The sequence below is a fragment of the Festucalex cinctus genome, chromosome 3 (assembly GCF_051991245.1).
Source record: "Festucalex cinctus isolate MCC-2025b chromosome 3, RoL_Fcin_1.0, whole genome shotgun sequence".
Classification (NCBI taxonomy): Eukaryota; Metazoa; Chordata; class Actinopteri; order Syngnathiformes; family Syngnathidae; genus Festucalex; species Festucalex cinctus.
This window is the reverse complement of record NC_135413.1, coordinates 23224803-23240490: the sequence shown is the minus strand read 5'-3', so window position 1 is coordinate 23240490 and position 15688 is coordinate 23224803. Positions and strand designations below refer to the sequence as shown.

Below are 15688 nucleotides of genomic sequence, written 5' to 3'. Positions count from 1 at the left end.
CAACGGCGCAAATGTCCGTTTACAACTGCGTACGTCTAATTCCATCTATGCACACAGACACATTTAATATCCGATTTAAATTAATTGGTCTCATAATGATTATTTATTTACATAAGCTAAAGAATGTATCTCTGTTGATCTATCTATGCCAGCGACATATAGTGATAGGCAGGACAATTAAATGCTCCTCCACTAGATGGCAGAAGGTACAATTAGTGCGTGTTCAGCGAAGCAGTCCCAAGATCAGAGAAGATCAGTGCATATTGTCCTTTTTGTGAAAATACTTGTTTGGTGGTGTGCCCTGAGATTTTTCTCATGCAAACTGTGTGCCCTAGCTCAATAAAGGTTGGTAAATATTGAAGTGAAGTGCAGTGCACCAGAGATTATCAATAGCGCTGTCTGTTTATTTGTCACACTGCTAATAACAAATGGAGGGGAAAAACACTCATTCAGCCTTTTATTTATTTATTTTTTACATTTGTCACGTGCTCGGCCTTGGTGGCGGCTTGTGCGCCACTTTGTTCCACTTTATATGACGTGTTTACGCACGACACCTTAATATATCCGCCTGCCCGGATAAGAAGCCCCCTCAGTGAGGCCAGACAAGCATGCCAAGCCTGGAGGCACAAGTGAGTCATGAAGGCTCTCACTGCAAACGTGATCACGTGCGCCTGAGATAACACCAAGTCAAACACCAGCCTCATGTCCTCGGCTCGCATGTTTGGCGTAACCAAGCTAGTTGAAGAATGTGTTTCCCTTCACGCTGCATGTGATCTGGGTTACAAGTGAAAATTAAGTCTTTAGTGGCGCATTAACCGCTGAACGGCATCTGGTAGCAAGACTTTTGACAGCGTTTTGTGACAAAGCTTACTAAAACCATGTTTGCAAGTTGTACAATTCAGGTTTTCCCAGCAAAGTTACATTGTGCAATGATCAACTCTGATCTGGCTTGTGTTTCCACCGCGGTGCAGGTGGTTGTAGGGTTGCTGATAGATGCGCGACGAGTGACGTCATAGCATGACATAACTTCACTGAGTCAATAAAAAGAAGGAATGCGACATGATACAGTGCTGACATTATCAATGACAATCTAATCTTTGCCTTACTCAATTGTTTGCAATGGACTGCAGTGTGTCTGGTTCTGTCCTTTAAAAAAACAAAAAACAACCCCCCCCCCCCCGTCATAGATAATATACAGGTAACAGTTTCTCCCCCGCCCGCTCCCGCCCAGTGACGTCTTTAGGACTGTCGTGAACTGCACTTTACTACGCTAGCAAAAGCCACACGTCCACATACATCATTTTAAATCTGGACGTCTCGTGGCAACCGTAAACCACGCCCGCATGACCTTAGTAAACCAATCAAGACGCAAGACGTCACGTCTGCGACGGCACATGTGTTTTGCTGCGTACAAACAAAAGGAATCCAGCTCCCGGTGGTGAATTATGTGGTTGTCCAAAGCCAAGAAAAAAAATCAATAAAAATGGTTAATCACCGTACTCACAGCTTGTGTAAGAGTGATAGCCGTTATACCGATCGACTAAACAGCGTCCTGCTGTAGTCACGGCTTGTGTAAGGGAGACACGAGAGAGACGCTGTCCGGTTTATTCCCTTCCCTAAACCCTCAAGGAACTACGAAAAATGTCTGCGCTGGATCAAACTTTGTGGAAAACCACACACACAACCAGTCAAATCCCTCCAAAATGACCAGAAACTACTACGTCTGCACTAAGGTAATGTTCTCCATTGTTGTTTTTAGCCAAACGCTAACGATACCGGGTAGCTAACCGTCCACACGTTTGTTGACTTACTATTTACTATAAATGCCAACAAAACATTGAAACTATGAGGTCATATAAATTCATTCTTACCCTGCTTGACAGGAATAATGTCCAAATCGGTCGAAGTGAAGTGAGGCGACTCTGTCTTTTCCTGACTTATGCTGCAGCAGACAGCGATGCATACTTCCTTTTGTTTTTGGGCAAAATTGCATGGTGAGGGAGTGAAGATACCCTTTGCTTGCTTCGAAGAGAAATATCGGTGTCCTGAAAATACCTGACTGCGAAATTATTATATATTATTACTTTGACAACTTTGCCATTACTGTGAATGGACTTCAGCTCACCTCGACCGGTAAATGTCGGCGGACGCTGCTCGGCGCTTTTTGTGGGCGGGGAGGGGCGTGCCACGGTAAGGTCAATTGTGCTTTGAGGTGCTTTCAAACGGTTTCCCGCCGTTGTGCCGCCCAAGACCTGATCATCCGCTGACCCCAGACTTGGTGACGACACAGCGCTTCCGAGCAAATGCTCATTTCCCCTTTTTGTCTTCGAGGCCTCCAAGCCATAGTGAATGCATCATCCTCCCTCAAAGCACAGGAAACAAGACATTCATTTGGCATCAAAGCAGCAGTTCTGGCACATGTTTGAACCACTTCAAGGCAAGGGTAAAGAATAAATGGGTCTGTCTTTGGACACTTGACTGACTCCCTATTGTATTTTACAATTTACAATTGGGAGTGTGTATATGAGACTGAACTAAACAACTCAGGGAAAAGACTCATGGTGGTCTTTGTTTTCAAATGAACTTCGGGCATCTTGTAATAAGACTCTAGCCTCATTGAGGACACGTGCAAATCACTATTCACTATAGAATAGGAATTTTGCTACATTTCCATTGTGAAAACTTGTGATGAGTAACAAAATAACAGCTGCAATGGAAAAGTAAAGAATAGACCAAGACTTCTGATTTATCACCACAGAATTCCTTGTTTTAAGAAACACAAATAACAAATATATTGCACCTTTCTCAAATTAAGTAGGTCTGATCTGAGGTTTCCACGGCAACGTTATTGCTAATTTATAGATAAGTTTAGGCTGCCATTTTTCAAAATGTTTTAATTACAACATTATTTAATTGTATTTGTAAAGTCAGAATTTGTTGATCTGAGAAAATTACTACAGATTAAGACTTTAATCACTAACATCGTACCTCAAGATGCAAGTGACGAATTTTTTTGGAATATGAGCTGTCAACTAGATTATTATTATTTTTTTTAGCTTTGACTTGAGCTATCCAAGCACAAACTTGAGCTATAAGCGTATGGTGGCAGCAAAGTAAATTCAAGTGAGGACCACCATAAATAGCAGTTGAGCAAATAGTGAACAATTAATCAAATAAGAAGCTTCAAGTTGTGTATTGCCACTCCTTGTTGAAATTTACTGTTAAAGTAAACATAGAACAGAGACTTACATGTGTATTGAAAACAAACAGATTTGCCTTAGGAAAGTATATACTTAGTTTAATGTCAACAAACAATGCAAAGCACCGCTGACATGCTAACAGTTAGCATAGATTTTCCTGGTTTTTAGACAGCTGACGTGAGCATGGGTTGAGCATCATATTTAGACAGATAGGAATATTCACATGTTTATCCTTTATACTGCCTTCTGGTGGCCAAGCAGTCGGAACGAATTAATTCATTACTGTTATTTTCATAATGAGTGTTTTGAGTTTAAGCGTTCTTGTAATGTCGCATGGCAGCAGAAGACTAAAAGTCTGAAGACCAGACTTTCTTAGCTGCTCCAATACCTTTTTGTTGAACACGGTTTGTTGCAAACGTGACCCTCGTTCACAGTTATGTGTCACTCAGTCCCCCTTTGAGGGGATGGATTTTTTTTTTTGGCACGTTCTGCCGTCAGGATCCGAGATGAGTCAAGCGACACAAGCTGCGATTGTCATTTAGTCACAGAGGATGACTTGTTGTTTTGGTTCCCACAGTTGGCTGCGTGCGTCTGCTTTTATTTATATCATTTCATTTTCTGAATGAGAGGCAAAGGCGGACTCTCACGCCCGTTTTATGACATGGCAGATGTTTCGCACCTGCCATGTCTTTTCATGCACATGTTCAATCTTCGCCACACCTCATACTGTTGAGAATGAGTTTTTTTTTTTTTAAATGCAGTGTGGCCTTTTTGTGGGACCTCCTTATAAATGTGTGAAGAAAGTCTAAGCAAATAAGTTTTTTAATGCAAAAGCTTGCAGGCAGCTTTGCCTAACCTGAACCCTCACAGTGTCACAACATGCTGCTACCTGCCAGTGTGCTGCAAGAGGATATGGGTGCATGAGTGAGAGTGTTTGGGTGCTGCTGGCAGGGGCAATATATTTGTGTGTGTGTGTGTGTGTGTGGTTACCGGCAGCAGTCCACATGATGATCTGTGACTCAGCTTTGTGCACCCCGGCTTTAAGGTCGTACTCCCCGCTTGCCCTCAACTGTCATTTGGCACAATTTAAGATCAGGTTTGGGCTCGAAGTAGAGAACGGCCGTTTGTGTGTATCTGGGCTCGGGATGAATTAATTGAATTCAAGTTAACATCACAATGGAGTAGAACCGAATTTTCATATCGGAAAGGCTGCAATTCTGGAAATCAAAACTTAATTTTGGCCATTTGGGTAGGCATATTTAAAAAACAAAAACAAAAAAAACAGCAACCGACGTCCATCGAGCAGGTCTGCTCGTCATCAGGCACGTCACATGTCCATATTTAATTGATTGTATTTGTGGAAAAAAATGACAAGGGAGGAAGGCCTTCAAAAAAAAAAAAAAAAAGCATATTAAATCGCAATATTTGGGATCGTTTAGCCCTAGCCCTGTGCCGGAAGCTAGAATGTAAGCACAAAGATGTGAGCGACGACAATTTGGACCCGAGCCTCAGACACACATGCTGCACGTACATGAGTCCATGATGCAGCCTGTCAGGTCCATTATAACATGATTACATAATAGTTTCGCTATTAAGATTGCCAGGGAGTGAAGAGCCCTCGCCATCTGCCTCAAGTCACATTATTATCTTTTGTAATAAGCAACGCACATGTCAGTCTCCGCGTCAGCCGAGCAGAAACTTCTGGCACTTGAGTCGCGTATGTAAGCCGCATCGCTAAGCGGGAGAAATGCGACTGCGGGAATTGTTGTAATGCAGCACTTGTGCCAGTGGCGGCTGGCATGTGCGGCTCAGCCAATAGCGTTTTTTCATGCTTGTTTAAAAAAAAAAAAAAAAAAAAAAAAAAAAAAAAAAAAAAAAAAAGGTCATGTAGTCAGAAGAGAAGTGACATGAGGTGCATTTTTGTGACTGGTTGGACTTGAGGCATGCTATCATGTTACCTCCTCCCTCCTCGTGCTCCTCTCTCTCTCTTTCTGTCTCTCTTTCTCTCTCTCGTGGCTTCCTCCCGACCCAGCTCAGTCACATGTGCCTCACCCAAGAAGGGAAAACTCCGAACCGTTTTCCAGACAGTTCACATAGACCCAGTTAGGATGGCCTGGCAAAGCGAATGACCGTCAACTAGTTTATGGCGGTGCGCACGCGCTCGATTGTGCACGCGCCCTCAAACGTTCTGAATGTGCGCCAGAGGCGCTCAAGCAGCAGTAGGATATCTATCTGCAGGGCTGATCATTACATGTGACTCGGGTATATTTTAACTGGGTTATGTAAGGGCTCCAGCCTGCGCTCTCTCCACGCACAGATGAGGAGGGCGACGCATGATGCGGAGAGACTGTGTGAGCTCACCGCAAGCCTCGTCTCCGCAGCACATTGAATAATCCCCGAGCGCGGGTGTGCAACTTTTGAACACATTTGCCTTTTCAACACGCTATTAAAAGTAACCGGCCTTCTCGGCTTGATTCGCCGTCTCAAAATGATGTAACATTTTGGAGCAAGTGGCCTATGTAGAAATATTTTAAGTGCGAGTGCTTATGTAACAGGATTTTATTTTCAAAGTGAACTTCCCAAAATCTCTCGTTTGTTAACGCCTGCGGTTGTCATGTTGCAGCAGCAAAAACAAATCACAAAAAGCCAAGAATGGTGTTTTTAACTGGATGCAGGCGGATGATGGTTGAGATTGACTGGAGTTTGAGGCTCCCCCGGTGGAGATGAGATGGCTGATGACCAAATTGATGTCGCCTGCTAAACTACCCACGCTCCCTCTGCTAGCACTTGAATGGGATCACCAAGTGGGCGTATGAGTGTGAGATCTCCTCTTGAAGTGATGTGACAGTGATCAAGGCTGTTCCATGGCAATTAATTTCATATGCCTTCGTTTGTGTGTCTATAAATAGACCGAAGAAATTGTTATTGTCATCGCAACAAAAGGACAAGACGATTGTAGAATTTGGTCTGTCTTCGTTAGGGCTGTTCGATACCACTTTTTTTTTTTTTTTTTCCCAGACCAATACTGATTTTTCAGTACTCAACTAGTCAGTGACGCCGATACCAAGTACCGATACCACTAGTACTTTTGTTACATATACAATTTCCCAAGAAAAACGATGATAATCTTAAAGAAAGACCTGTATATCCCAAAATAGCCTTTTCGCTTAACATCACATGAAATTAATGGCAATTTGTATTCTGCTCATTTCTAATTTTGAGTTCCTGATTGTAAAAGGCCACAACAGGGCAGCCATGAGTACCGACCGATACCTTGAAATAAGGCCTGCAATGGCCCTGATACCAATACCTGAAATCGGTACTTACCCTTGCCCATCACTCGTCTCTGCATTATGCTACTCAACGTTCTCCCACAATTTCTTCAAAATGCCAAGGTTATTTGTACGAGTGAGCTTCTCTTCACAAAGGACAATTCTTTTGGTTTTCGATACCTGGGGTACGAAACGATTTCAAGAGATTTTGACTGGGTTCAATTTGGTTCAACTCAGTGGAATTATGATTTGATTCGTTATGGAATGGATCAGTTCGAGAGGATATGATGCAATGATTTTTTTTTGTATTTTTTCATACATTTGAATGAACTTGCGGGTACAGTAAATATGCCATTTCCTTCGAAGATAAATTGGAACAATTCGATACACTCGTATCTTTTGAATCAGAAAAATTATTTTTAGGTTTAAACTGGTTTTTACTCCTTGTCATTTGTCTTTTTCAACTCAATAACCCAGTAGTAACCCTTTGTTAACTAATTTCAAAGTGGTGGGTGTTAATGAATCAACACTCTATAAATAAACATGACTTGACTTGACTTGACCTGACTTGATTTGACTTTATTGGGCCCAAATTTGAACCCCTTCAAACTTTCTGTGGCCGTTTCTGCTGTTGGAGCAATGACTTTTGATTTGATTTTGAAAGGAAAATAACATGGTTGAAGTAGCGCAGATCAAAGTTAAAAGTAGTTTCTAGCTTGTCAGCACTTCCTGCGACTTTTCATTCAATCCATCGCGAGTTTGAGTCAATTGTCTTCAATTTCTCAAACAAAAACAAGAATATTATTTTGCGCTCATGTAAGAATAGATTTCAAATCAGCCTTTGTGGGATAACTTGTCTGAGGACTTTGAAGTCTCTGTTGAGGTGGTTAGTGGGAGGACTGGTTTATGTTTTTCTTTACTATGCAAAATTAAGTGTCAAACACCTTGCTGGCTTGTTGTCACACCTACAAGCTGTCGACCTCATGATTACCATTGTGTTGAGTAAATGCCATTTGTTTAAGAATAGGTTAGATAATATGAGTCGACATGTTATAATGTAATCCTATATAAAACATAAATATGTATGAAACGAGGCCAGTTTTTGTCCAAAGTTGCGTAATGTGTGCAGCTCCCTTGATTTCTCGACATTACTTTTTAACACTTGTCATTTTAAAGCCATGCTGAGTAGAGGTGGGAATCTTGGGGCACCTCACGATTCGATTGCGATTACGATTCAGAGGCTACGATTCGATTATAAAACGATTATTGATTTTCCCCCCAGGCAGCAGAAAAAAAACAATGTATTTTGGTGCTTTTAATGTTTCGTACATTAGTTACAAAAACATACATACATAAACTACTATTTCAGTATCAAGTTAACAGTTCAAAACAGTAAATAAAATACTCAAGTCCTCATTCTGTAACAACAGCTTTTAAGTATATTCAGTCTTCAACAGAATAAAACATAGCACTGAGCAAAAATATATTATTTTTATCCACTCAAAAGTGCACTGAGGTATAAATGAAAGACAATGTGAACTACTACTTCAATACAAATGCCTAAAAAAAAAAAAAGTGCTTTCCTGCTTTTTAAGTTGTGTAAAGATGAACATGTAAACATTAAAGTTTCTCAGAGGTACAAAAAAAAAAAAAAAAAAACCTCAAGTGCTTTTCTGCTTTTTAACTTGTGTAAACATGAACGTGTAAACATTAAAGGGATCGTTCGGCTTTTTTAACATGAATCTCAATTTGATCCTCACCTCCCGTGTGTGCGATCAGCACTGACTTCTTTCTGACAGCGTTCGGTGACACGCGTTCATGTTCGACGTTGGACGAGAGGAAAATAGTCCAGCAAGCTGGCTGGGGTCTCGGAAATAAAGCCTTTTTCTTCTAAAAACTTTTTGTTTTCAAAAGCGTGATACATTTACACCACAATACTCTTTTCTGAATAAAGTCAGACGCCATTACCGCCAGCCACTACTTTTCTGTTCGTTCGTTCGTATCACTGCGCGGCGCCCTGTAGAACGCTAACCGACGCACTGCAGCCAGCTAGCTGATACTTCCGCCTCAAGTTGTTTGCCTTTTCGGAGCAGGTCTGATCTCACGAAGAGGTGGGTTGGTCAGCTCAGCCATGCTTGTTTTTGTTTTGAATCTCGAGGCGTGAGTTGTGGATGTGTACTCTCGGTCCGTCCCATTAAGCGTCCCGAAGACCGCGCGCGCTACTGCGTTTCAGTTCCGCGTACTTTTCGCTCCGGTTCACTTTTAGTTTCGGTTCCCTTGGCATATTTATATAATCGGAATTTGGACGTTTGTGAATCGTTCTCGATTGTTCCACGGCCGAATCGTGAATAATCTAAGAATCGGAAATTTTGCACACCTCTAATGCTGAGTGGTGGTAGTCTTCTGTGCTATCTTTCGTCTATTGCTGACCTCACACTCACTTCAGTGAATTAGCAAACCCGCTTTAGTCAGCCTTCTAGTCTGTGAACCAGTCAGAGCACAGAATTTTCAAGGAAACATAAAATAGAAACGTTATAGTAGGATTTTTTTTTCATGTGCTAACACGTGACTTTGGCCATGCCCCAGACGGGAACGATCTGCCTCCCCACCAATAGCAGCCTCCGAATGGTATTTGTTTTTTTCTCTCTCTCTCTCTCTCTCTCTCTCTCTCTTGTATGACGCTGCTCCAGTCAAACACTTGCATAACATTTGAAGGAGGCATTCAAACGGCTCTTTTGTTTGGATCTCATCCCAGCCTTTAAAAATGCACCTGGCATCCTCCCAGATCCAGTGAGTGTTCGAGAGGTGTCTCATCGCTGCCTTGGAGTCAAAAGCCACTCGCTCGCGTACAGTTGAACCTCTTAAGTCAGATGCCCTTGAGGTTGTGCTATTCAGAATTAGGAAAAGGCGCTTGACATGTTGACCTTTGCACGTGTTTTGTTTTTATTCCTTTTTGCCTTGTTGCAAAGTAGTGGTGTGCGATACTGCAAAATTTTGGTATCGATCCGAAACCAAGTAAATACAGGGCCAGATATCATTATCAATACTTATTTTCTTAAATTAAGGTTGCTGTATCATTGAATTGCTTATTCACTATCAAATTTCAACCTTTTAAGTGTTGTTTACTTTGTCCAACATTAGAACAAAGTTTATTAATAGAAAATACTTTATCAATGTTTTTTTTCCCCCCAGAAACATTCCAACCATTCTAAATTCAAAGAAATGTCAGCCACTGAAGTTCCTCCAGTCTCGTTACATTACATAAACGATACTTACGTTGTGCTACACGAAGACTTAGCTCAAATAGTAGTTGGAAAAGCTCAAAGGAAGCATAGTATGACTCAATGTCATATTATGTCATTCACTGGAAAAATAATTAATTGTTACCGCCAGTGCCACCCACCACTGTGATTGGCAGGCCGGCACATGCGCGTGTGCTACAAAAGGATTGCGCAAGGGACACATGAAATAAAAAATCGATACTATTGCCCTGGTGTCGATCCGATACGTTACTCATGTTAGTATCGATTCTATCGATACTTGGATCGATCTGCACAGCCCAAGTGCTAATAGAAGAAAGTGGGACAGGAAAGTGCTAATACTTTTGTCAACATGTGCATCATCACTTGGTCTCAAAATCTAAACAGATGCAGATCGTGTTATTGTTTTTACAGATTACAGTGGCTGGCCATCTTGTGTGTCAATTAGGAATGTCGCAAATGACATGAGGCGCATCTGTGACGCATTTGCCTTCAAAAGTCGACATGTTTTTACGCGCAAGGTCTCGCATACAAACCATGTGTACCGAGATGAACTCATTCCATCTGTTGACTTCCTGGGAAATCCATTCGGCAGCCAAGCGGGAATACGATTGAATTATTGCAGCAACATGTATTTTTTTATTTTTTTTTATTTTGGTTAGGCGTTTGCGCGGAGTTGAGTGCCTGCCGGGTTAGATAAGGTGACTGCGGGTGGGACTTGTTTGGTCGACAGGCAGGTGGCTGAAACGGCTGCTGCAGAACACACAGGCGGGTCCGACTGGCCGCGGTTCCGACTTCCTGCCGCTGCTGCGCTGGGTCCACAGATCACCCTGCCTGTTGCAACTCTCTGCTTATTCTGGCGTCCACATGACGCCCCCAACTCGCGCCAACCACACTCCCGCCCCTTACATACCTTCCATCACTCTGCGTACAGTACACTAATCCCCTTTATGCTTCCACACTGGCTTTCTTTTATAACAGTCCCTTCTCTAAATCCTACAGTGATCATTTGAATGTCTCCTTATACCACCTCCTCATGTCTGTCGTCATGTCTTTCATGCTTGCAATCATCTACCGTCTTCCTCACGATCATATTTAGTATATTTGAATTATACTGAAAAGATGCCAGCCTTAATATTTCACTGATTTCTGCAACAAGTGAGAGCACACATTTTTATTTATTTATTTATTTTTGCTAGTTATCTATTATTGATGTCTTTGTTGTCTGGATTATTATTGGCCTGGCAAGCGTTTACAGCAGCTGAAGGAGTTTAAAGGGACAACAACATGAAAAATTTTGGAGTTTTTAGCCTTGTCAAAATGCTATTCCTCACCAAACACATGACATAAGTGGTGTTTTCCTCCATTCGCCCCTCTCTAAGAAATTCAAGGTCATTTTGTTCTCCAAGCACCAGCCCCTCCCAACCTGAGAAAACGAGTTGTTGGCACTCTTTGGCATTTGGCAAATGGCACTTATTATATAGCGCTTTTCCACCTTTAAGCCCCTCAAAGCGCTTTACATTTTTGACTACTCATTCACCTACTGATAACACAGCATCAGGAGCAATAGTGGGTTCAGTATCTTGCTCAAGGATATTTCGACGTGGTCACAATGCCCTGGGATCAAACCCACAACCTCTGGGTTGGGAGACGACCACCATACCACTGAGCCACGCTGCCCCCGGCGCATCTTGACGTCATAAGATGTGGACACACCCCCGCACCGTCTCTGCGGACTAAACACACGGGATAATGAAAAAAAGTAGCCTTGTATAAGTAAACATTCTGCTCAAATGAAATCAAAGCAATCAATTATCCTTCACATTTGCAATGCCAAAGTTCAATGACAATTGGCTGTCTTAAAATTCCATGCTGGCTGACACGTGTGTGAATTACAAGTAAAACTGTTGCACTATTGAACCTAACTGAATGAATAGTATAGTGTTTAGTGTCCTCGCTCCCTGGTCCCTGGATTCGAGACGAGCTCAGGGTCCCCCCGACCCCCCTTCTTCCCTCTCCTCCCCTCCTCCACGATTTCTTGTGGGAAGGAGCCGTTTTGTTTCAAATGTTTATTGAAGAATTGATGGCTTGCATTCAGAGTGCTCCAACAGCAGACTGCAGTCGGCTCGCTGGGGGCGCGGCAATCACATGGGGAGAGGCAGGGTTTTACTGAACCAGGCGTTTTACTTCTGCGTTAGAAAACTAACCAGCAAAACACCTAATATTTCATAAAAAAAATTACATCGGCATGGTGTCAAAGGTAAGATTTAATCATTATATGCCTATAGTTAACTGTTGGAAAGGCTTAACATACCGTGATGTAATCCCTTTAAAGTGTTGTATGGAATATTCACAAAGATTACACTTGTGGATATAATAAAAATTTAAATACAAGCCATTTGATGGTGTAAAAGATTACGCTGCTTCGTGAACTGTGCGCCTCACTGTTGTCCCCTGCTGTTGCGGAGGACTTACTGCACGGACCGGCGCTTCTCCAGTTAGATTGAATAATGTACATTTACATGATGATGGTCTGTTTCCCTGTAAATGTCTTTCACTCACGTAACAACACGGCCTCGTTTACTTTTACATTGACGTTATCTAGCCAAAAATGGCAGCCATATACCACAGTGCATCAGTATTCCCAAAGCTGTATGTGAATAGGTTCAGGCCTGCTGATGTAATTGTGTTTTCATTAATTTCAGTAAGAAACCTTACCCTGGTTCACAAACGTTTTGATTCTTGAACGGAGTCAGGAAACAAATTAAGTTTGCTAACAGAGGTTCCGCTGTAATTGAATTAGCAACATAAGCCATGTCTCGATTTTATCTGAGCGGAGTTTTGTTTGGCTGAGATTTGCCTCTGTTTTATCTCCACCTCACAATATCGATGAACTGAAAGCATGCCCGCCTACCTACTGATTGAAAGATGCAAACAATTTCTTATGGTTTGCTTCCTCACTGCCGTCTAGACAGATGTAGATGTTCACTTAAGACAAATTGTAAAATGCAGGTTTTGTGCAAGGGTGCAGTGTGTGTTGTTTACCCCTCCACCTCGCAAGAGACGTTAACTAGGTCAAGCGCAAACGAATCAGCCAGCAACCTAAAGAGTGCTGATGACAGGGTGTGGGAGGTGGAGGGGGTTGAGGTGGGGGATTCAGTGGACTTTGAGCCCAAATCCCCTACTCAGGGTAAAAAAAAAAGAAAAAAAAAAAGTGTCACCTAATTGTGGCTCAAAGCCTCTCCGATAGCCCATTAACTCGCCATGGAGGCCTAAATCCACTAGCCTGTGGGGACCTGGTTTAACAGTTTAATGGTCACCGAGCTAATTACGTTTCACCACAGCCTAAGCCAGCCACTCAAGGACACTCAGCTGTTTATCCGGCACTAAATCTCTGTTCACTGCAGGCTCCAGGACCGCTCAAAATGATATGTTTTCTGTTCCCATAAATTGCCAAGTCTTACTGCTTTTGCATGTGACCCTACACGCAATTTCATGCTGTGTAGGTTGGAACACACCCCAGCGAGGCCCATCCTCTCGGTGCTGTTTTTTTTTTTTTTTTTTTGAGACCTCAGTATTATTCATTCGGCAGCCTGCCCGAATAAACATGTCATCATTATCACTTTTTTATTTTTATTTTATTTATTTATTTATTTATTTTTGTATGTGTGTGTGCATGCATGTGAGTGTGTGCTCATTAATTCACCCGAAACCTGTTAAAAAATCCCATACCCTTCACTGGATACTTCAGTGGTGTTTTCTTGAGATTGTGGGTTGTTTTCCACAGATAGAACTTCTTTGTTCCCTTTCAAATAATAAATTTCTGCAACTGTGATAGTGCAGCTGTGACTGTGATAGTGTATTCAACGTCAATAAAGAAAACTTGTTTTCATTTTTTTTGTAGCTGAAATACAAATGGTGAAGCCAGACAAATGGTGGTGTCAGACATAAGCATGAATCATAGAAAAATGGGTTAATTTTTTTATATAATTTTTTTTTTTTAATGTCTTAAATTCACATTGTAAATAGGAGCGAAACCTGGATTTCCTTGTTAAGTTTTTAACCCAATCAATGGGCACCTCTCACACTTACATAAAGGTGTTGGTTGTCACACACTGGTGCTGACAAGTGATGCTCAGGAGAACAAGGTTTCAGCCAAATGTTTCAGGCTAATTTACAGGTCTGCTTTTCCACAACAAGGTCAGTAGGTTCAGAGTGTCGCAGATGGCTGAGCATTGGAGTAAGCAGAGGGACTGGTACTTCTTGTAATGGGGGGGGATGGTAGCCAAGCAGGTCAATGAGTTTGTGCACATTTTTGTGTGTAGCTTGCTCATAAATGTCGTCTTTCCTGCCCCCGAGAGCTGCCACTTAGCTGCTTAGTTGGTGCATTTCTCATAACCGACATTTTCAATCAAAACCTACTGTTTTACGTTTTAGTAGAGCCAATTATTTCAACTGTTATAGAATAATGAGCTCTTTCAGGGGAATAAAAGACTTCCACAGTTCACATTGTGTGTTGCACCTGATTGGGAGCATGCACCCTAGTGATTGACATAATGGGTGTAAATTAAAAATAGCCGAGACGTTTTGACTCTGCAAAAAAACATCAATGCGTGTAAGAATGAATGTGATTTGTCCCCCTTGTATTGCCAATGTTGTTTCCATGGAATTTTATTTGCCCTCTCCAAAGTTTAAATATTTGAATAACATCAGGAATGAAGCAAAGATTCCGAAACACGGAGGGGACAGCTTTCCAATTTTGATCCATTTGATATGATGCAAAATTATCGTGAAAATGTCAGGTCAATCGGGGTTCACCATTCCAAATGGGTAGCTAAAAGTGATTGCGGGTTATTTGTCATAGAATAAGTAGTATGAATATATTGAGATAAACCTATCCTGATCCCTAATCCTTGTGTTTTCAACTTGGCCATCTGACTGGAATAAACTGTGTCTCGTTTGCTTAGTGACAACAAGTGGACATGCATGGAAATCCTGCATATGCGATAAAAATGACGTTGCAGTCGTCCCGACCAATGAGGCTGGTAAGTGCTACCCCAGGCTTCCAATCATATGTCTTCAGGCATACGCAAGAAGGGAAACTTTTGTTCTGTGGTGGTTTGTGGTCCTGTGCAGAAACATCATCACATCTGGCGGAGTGTTAAATCGAGTTAGCAGAGTCAGGGAACCATTTACACACACACACACACACACACAAGTTTTTTTTTTAATTTAATCTAAAATGGCGTCCTGTTGGCCACTTATATTAAACAACAACAGTTTTTGGAGAACTTGCCAATAGGTCTCAAGCGGACATTTTTGCCAACATTTTTGCCATCTAGACGCTGACAAATGTGACAATTGGTCTAAAATGATGCTAAATGAAGAACTGCCAAGGGCCGATGTTGACATATTTTATTTATCTTCTGTGTCAATAGTTTGTTAATTGTAATTAGGGGGTTTGAAAAAAAAAAAAAACAATAGGGGTACTTTATTTCTTCAGTTTTCCATGGAGCACCATCTTTACAGAGTTTAGTTTGTTGACCCGCATAGAAATGGAAGTTTCTAACCATTTGGCCTCCTTTGTATGTTGGTACGTGCCCATTGGACATTCTCAACATTTAACGCTCTGCTAATCTTTAGCTTTGGCTTTTTGAGTGCACTTCACGCGTAATGTTGGTTTAAACCTGACCTGAAATTCAGTTTATGAAACAGTTCACGGAGAGCAAGCTAAAATGTTGCCATGCAACCATCTATCTTCCACCAAATCTCGAAAACAGATGCTAATTATTTGTAACGATCATTTGAAAAGAGAAGTGACCTGCGTAATAAAATCTGTAAAACAAGAAAACAAAAGTCAATATGTCATCAATATTGAACTCCAGGATCAAATATTGGAAGCTTTCAAGGACTGCGTATTATATATCGTTTACATTTAATTTAAATTAAACAGTAC

General features: G+C 41.6%; 1 protein-coding gene across 2 annotated transcripts in view; it reads left to right on the top strand.

The window, feature by feature from the left end:
* The window catches only part of ca12 (carbonic anhydrase XII), an 85485-nt gene that overhangs the window by 19584 nt on the left and 50213 nt on the right, over nt 1-15688 (top strand). For both annotated transcript variants that reach the window (XM_077516818.1, XM_077516817.1), the window contains exon 4: nt 14700-14777. The gene's annotated coding sequence lies outside the window, so the exon portion shown is untranslated. The remainder of the gene's footprint in view (nt 1-14699; nt 14778-15688) is intronic.